At 37.0% G+C, this 6000-nt stretch overlaps 1 protein-coding gene across 7 annotated transcripts in view; it reads right to left on the reverse strand.

The window, feature by feature from the left end:
- Positions 1-6000, reverse strand: part of mgat4c (mgat4 family member C) — a 429982-nt gene that overhangs the window by 208144 nt on the left and 215838 nt on the right. The gene's annotated exons all lie outside the window — the stretch shown is intronic.

Genomic DNA, 6000 nt, shown 5'->3' on the forward strand with positions numbered 1-6000 from the left:
ACCTCCTTTAGCAGACGGTCTTTTAAGAACAATCAAGATTAGGTGTCCTGTAGTCAGATATTCTCAGTTGTGCTTTATAATTGGCCAAAATTGGAAAGCCCAAAAATTAATGAAAGGAAATTAAATAGTCCTTGAAATGTTAAAGATTTGTCTGCACTGGTTATCAAGTTTACAGAAAATGATTTATAAATAAAATGGAAATTGGGATAATTTGCTGAAAATATTAAACGATATCAATTGTCCTTTTCCATTTAACATCCTCTTAGTTTATTAACATTTTAGTCTTAATGTGCTCCTGATGTTGTGTGACTACTTTTGGTTTCTGTGGATAACTGATAATAGCAAATTAGCTACTGCAAGTAATACTCATAGCCTAATCTATTGGCCTTTATACTCAGTCTAGCTTCTTTTTTTTCCAGAACTGCAATGACTGTGATCAAATAACGCCATTAGGTTTAAGAGTTTCTGCTATATTTCTCTCTTTAGACATTAGAAAGTAATTGGTATGTCACGCTTTGTTCTCTCTTCCCATGTCTTAACATGTCTCTTTAATCTTTAAGAAACAAAAAAACACTGATATTCCTTTCAACAATAATAAATGCTGCATGCACTTATGGATCCAAACTGACTTTAAACCAACATGCACACTTGGCTGATCATATCAATAATTGTAAAGTCAGAAAAGGCACAGCAGGCATCATTATAACCAATTTCTTTAAAAAAAACGAATCTATCATATTTCATGTCTTTAACTAAGCTATTTGCTAATGTCATATTAAGACAATCAGAATACAAATCTTAAAAATATAATTGCAGTCCAAGTCTGTAATGGGTATGCATTGTATGTTCAATTTCTTCAGAGATACCAAGGCATGATTCAAGGATATTTTGCAATACCTTACCTATTTGTTAATAGATTACCATTCTGGTGATCATAATGAAAAGAAATCTAAGATAATTTTGTTTCTTACAGAGTTGCTAAGGAAAATTCAATACCCAAAGGTTAATTACATTCATTGTTTTGCTAATCTAAGCTTCAACTACTGATTAGGATTGAAATTGATTCTAAAGCTCCTTATAGGGATGAAGTGACATTTATCCAGTCTTTGTTGTTGAGAATGTATAAAATCCTACTAGTGTTTTGAAATGATAAGATAACATTACTGCAGCAGTCATCATTATTAGCATCCTTACATAAGCCATGCTTATATGTCTTTATGTTTCTGACAGTGAATGAAAACTGGTCAAAATATTTGAATTGGAGAAAACAATTTTTTTTTCAGATTTTGGAAGTCCATAATTTTTTGCTTCATATTTGTCACCTGACTTTAAAAAGAAATGTTTGTTATAAAGAATTACATTGAAAGTACAGTACAAATGTTTTGTTGTATCTCATATCATTAAGAGATGTGATCATTACTTTTTGTAGCTAATGACTTAATGGTATATGGATCATAGATTCCACCTTAAATCAGATTGCTTAAAACATTCATAGAAGTACACTGCTCACTGTACCTGAATAGCTTTACTTAAGTGCCCAACACTGATGTGTCAGTGAATATCTTATTTGCATATATTAGCAAACTCTAATAAATGCCTGTAGGATTCCTTCACTACTAAATTATCTATACCTAGTTTAATATGCTATGAGGTTAAAGCATTACTTATCAGGTAAGATTTCCTGATGGGGATAAAATACACATTACATTTAACAGCCAGTAATTGTCTGTAAAAATAAACCATTCTAATATATTGGCAGTAGATATCTGGAAAACTAATTGAAGATCAGCTATATAACAGTCTGGATATTGAAGAGTTCAGACAATCAGCAGATATAACATTTATGAGTACAGGCATCTGAACAGATTTGTAGATAGGCTATTGACCAGCCAAGCTAAAACTTAAGTTCCTACACAGCAAAAGAAATTTCCAAGCATCCCTTTATTTAGAAATTAAAAGGCTCAAGTCACCAATCCAAAAAAAAACTATAATCTATACTATTTAGTTCTGCCTCTCTCCCTTTCTCTTTAAAAACAAAAGATTGAGAAACTGCCAACTATTTTTTTTTCAGAAAATGGCATGTGATTCCAAAAGCAATGCTTTCCTAAAAGAAAATACAGTCTAAAAATGATTAGTGTTTTGCTAAAACTAAGGAGGCTTACTTCTGTCCAGGTTTCAATAGGTTTTACTAACATCTTTATCCAATTTGGTGCAATAGAAAAAAGAAACCCAGGTTCTACCATCTCACCTTATTTGGTATGAATGCCATCTACAGACTGAAACCTACTATTACAATTTTTAAGCTGCCAGCCTGTAGTTGTCAAAACAACACTGACAACGTTCCCTCTCCGTTGCTAAGTCTCACACCTACTCAGACTGTTGACACATGCCAATCAGCATGTTGATACATTGACTGCCACTACCAGAAGATGCTGCTGTGCATAGACTTCAGAAATCCTTACAGTGGCAGGAAAGATTCCTTACAGTGTGGAAACAGGCCCTTCAGCCCAACAAGTCCACACCGCAACCCACCCAGACCCATTCCTCTACACCTAACACTACGGGCAATTTAGCATGGCCAATCCACCTGACCTGCACATTTTTGGACTGTGGGAGGAAACCAGCGCACCCGAAGGAAACCCACGCAGACACGGGGAGAATGTGCAAACTCCACACAGACAGTTGCCTGAGGCGGGAATTGAACCCGGGTCTCTGGCGCTATGAGGCAGCAGTGCTAACCACTGTGCCACCATGTCGCCTCAAGTTGAAAGGAAACATATGTCTTAAAGCAACAAAGGACAGTAAAGGAGTAGCAATTGGAAATGAACAAAGGAAACAAAACAGAAGAGAACAATAGAAGAAGACAGATGCAAAATTAATTTTAACAAATCAAACACTGCATTATACTTTACTTTTTTAAAATGCTCAAAAATCTCCAAAGAGAAATGGAAGGCAAGTGCTGAACAGCATCCAGTGACACCTTTACTGAATTCCAAGTATTCAAACTACATATGTAGTTCCACTTTACAAAGCAAGCAATAGACAATCAGGAAAAGAGGTTGCTGAAAATTGTGCTTGCCATCAGTAAGAATGGATTGCTGAATGAACAGCTCTTTCCAGTGATGATCAGAAATATCCACAAAACAAAAAGTTCTCAAAGACAAGTTCAACACATTTCAACTTATGACATACAGAAAGTAATCCTCAGAGTTTATTGACCAGTTTGGATGAAGATGGCACAACAAAGGACATGAGTGTGGTTTTCCAAACAGGAGAAGTCAGAGAGGCTCATTAGTCCTCAGCTCTACCTAAATTAAAGCCTTTTGAAAGGATCTTTTGGATAAGAAAAAAGGGCCTTACCATGTGAGGGATTACTTGAAGATTGAAGCCACTGTGACAGGCCAAAACATAATTATGTGCTTTGGGTGTAGCCAACATTATTGCTATGATCAGTAAAGCACACCAAACCAATAGAAACTATAGCAAATGGAATTTGTCATACCTACCCAGGAACCTTTCGGGATATCTGCAAAGAATGTGAACCAAAGGGTCATTGAGCACATAAATGCAGGAAATGTGGTTCCAAAGGTCAATTCAGAACCTAGTTAAAAAAGTGGTAACCAACAAATGATACAACCCCTCAACACTGGCAGCAAAGCCTGTGCTAAGAAAGTACAAAAATGTAATCACATTGATGAGATTCAGCATCAACTAAGCTAGAGACAATGTTCAGAAGGTGACCAGGCTCTGCTGTTATGACGCTGGGTAAATGCCACCCCCCTGCTATTTTAAACCAACAACTCAGAAAAAATTTAAAGTTCGAGATTCCCAAGAACTATCCCAAAGGCCACTGTTTGAAGTAAAAATTAACAACTTTATTTTTTAAAAGTCTAACAGAGAATCATTAACTAACAACTATTTACAACTCATTTATCTAAACATATCATTTACCTTCCCCTCCACAATACCAGTCCGATAAAATCCCCGATTAAGATTTACAGAAAAATTCAAATTTCTAAACTAGCCAGCTGTTGAATCTTCTCTGTAGATTTGCTCTCCAGGTCGTTGTCAATCTTTTTTCTTGTGCAAACTCCTTCTCTAGACAAGTACCTCTCAGAGAGTTCTGACTAACAGCCTACATCTGTCGGTCTTTTGGCAGTTCTCCCCCAACCGTTCAATTTTCCCTAGTCTTATACCCCAAAGCAACAGATTGTTTCATTGGTTTTTAATATTGTCAATATCCTAAATTCAAACTTGATTGGAGGTTGGTATTTTGGGGTATAATTTAAACTGATTGGCTAAATTTGAATTTGTTTTTATCTCCAGGCAATCCAGCCAGTGCTGGCTGTTCCAAACCAGAAGTTACATCGTAAATTCTCCAGCATTCTGTGTGCTTCTCTAAGCCCTTGCTAGCTGTCTTAAAGATACACCTTCATAACACTTCAGATTGGAAACCTCATGTGCCAAGTCAACATAATAAAGTGATGAGAAGGTTTTTATGGCCTTTACCATCAAATGTACTTAAAGTGCAGGTTAACATACATTAAAAACTAAAACTGACTGAGAGCTAGTCAACATACTACTCTATGTACCATGCAAAATTTCAATCTCAGCAAGTGGTGCTCCGTGGTACAACCTACGAAAGAACCAGTGTTTAATGGATCACCAGAGAACTGACATAATCACACTGCAGTGCAAATATACAAGCACACCTTGTCTTTCCAAACTCTTCTATTTAGTAGATACCAACAATCTTGCAGTGGCAGGATCTACCAATATGCATAAACCTTGGTTTTGGCACAATTCGTGAGATTCAAACCACATTCCCAGTGGTGGAACAGACCACAGCTGATGCAAGTGAATCAGCCAACAATCTCACCTGTAGCACAGAGAAGTTGAGGTGAATTGCAATTTTAACAGTGATGCAATATTGTTTCTTAAGGATGGTATAACTTCATTTGTTTATCTAAGGAAGGCAGAATGTACATTCCAGAGAGGCTTAAAGTGAAACTGCACCAAACAGAGTGAAATTATTTAATTCAGCACACAGATTGGTGTAAAATACTTGGTCCCCTTACTTAAGCCAAGATATTGTGATACTGGAGGCCATCCAAAGAAGGTGTACTTGTTTGATTCTGGGTCTGCAGATATTTTATTGTGATGTGAGATTAACTTGGTTGGGATTGTATTCTTTGGAATTTAGAAGAATGAGAGAAGACATTATTGAAACATGGAAGAATTTTAGGGCACTTGATAAGATAGCTGTGGAGAGGATGTTTCCTCTTGGGTAAGAATCTAGGACTAAAGGATATAATCTCAGAATAATGGGTAGCTTATTTAAGACAGAAATGAGAAGGGATGTGAATCTATGGAATTATTTAGCCAAGAGGGCTGTTGAGGCTGGGTCATTAAGAGTATTGCAGGCTGAGATAGTCAGACTTGTAATCTGGTCAAAGGGCATCAAAGGTCATGAAGATAAGACAGGAAAGTGGAAGTGAGGATTCTTAGATCAGCTGTGATCTCAAATAATGGCAGAGCTGACTTGATAGGCCAAACATCCCCCTCTCACTCCTATGTTTTCGGGTCTTACGGTTGAAACAAATGCTAAATGGGATAAAGAGGATCAGCAATATTGCCCTGGATTTTTAAAATTCCTTTCATGATATGTTCCTAATTTAATGGAAAAGGTACTTTTGCTGAGAGATTTGCTCCAGAAGGATGTCCTCTTTGTATGGGAAGGTGATCACTAATATATAGAACATAGAACATAGAACATAGAACATAGAACAATACAGCACAGAACAGGCCCTTCGGCCCACGATGTTGTGCCGAACATTTGTCCTAGCTTAAGCACCCATCCATGTACCTATCCAATTGCCGCTTAAAGGTCACCAAAGATTCTGACTCTACCACTCCCACAGGCAGCGCATTCCATGCCCCCACCACTCTCTGGGTAAAGAACCCACCCCTAACATCTCCCCGATACCTTCCACCCTTCAC

The sequence above is a fragment of the Chiloscyllium plagiosum genome, chromosome 19 (assembly GCF_004010195.1).
Source record: "Chiloscyllium plagiosum isolate BGI_BamShark_2017 chromosome 19, ASM401019v2, whole genome shotgun sequence".
Classification (NCBI taxonomy): Eukaryota; Metazoa; Chordata; class Chondrichthyes; order Orectolobiformes; family Hemiscylliidae; genus Chiloscyllium; species Chiloscyllium plagiosum.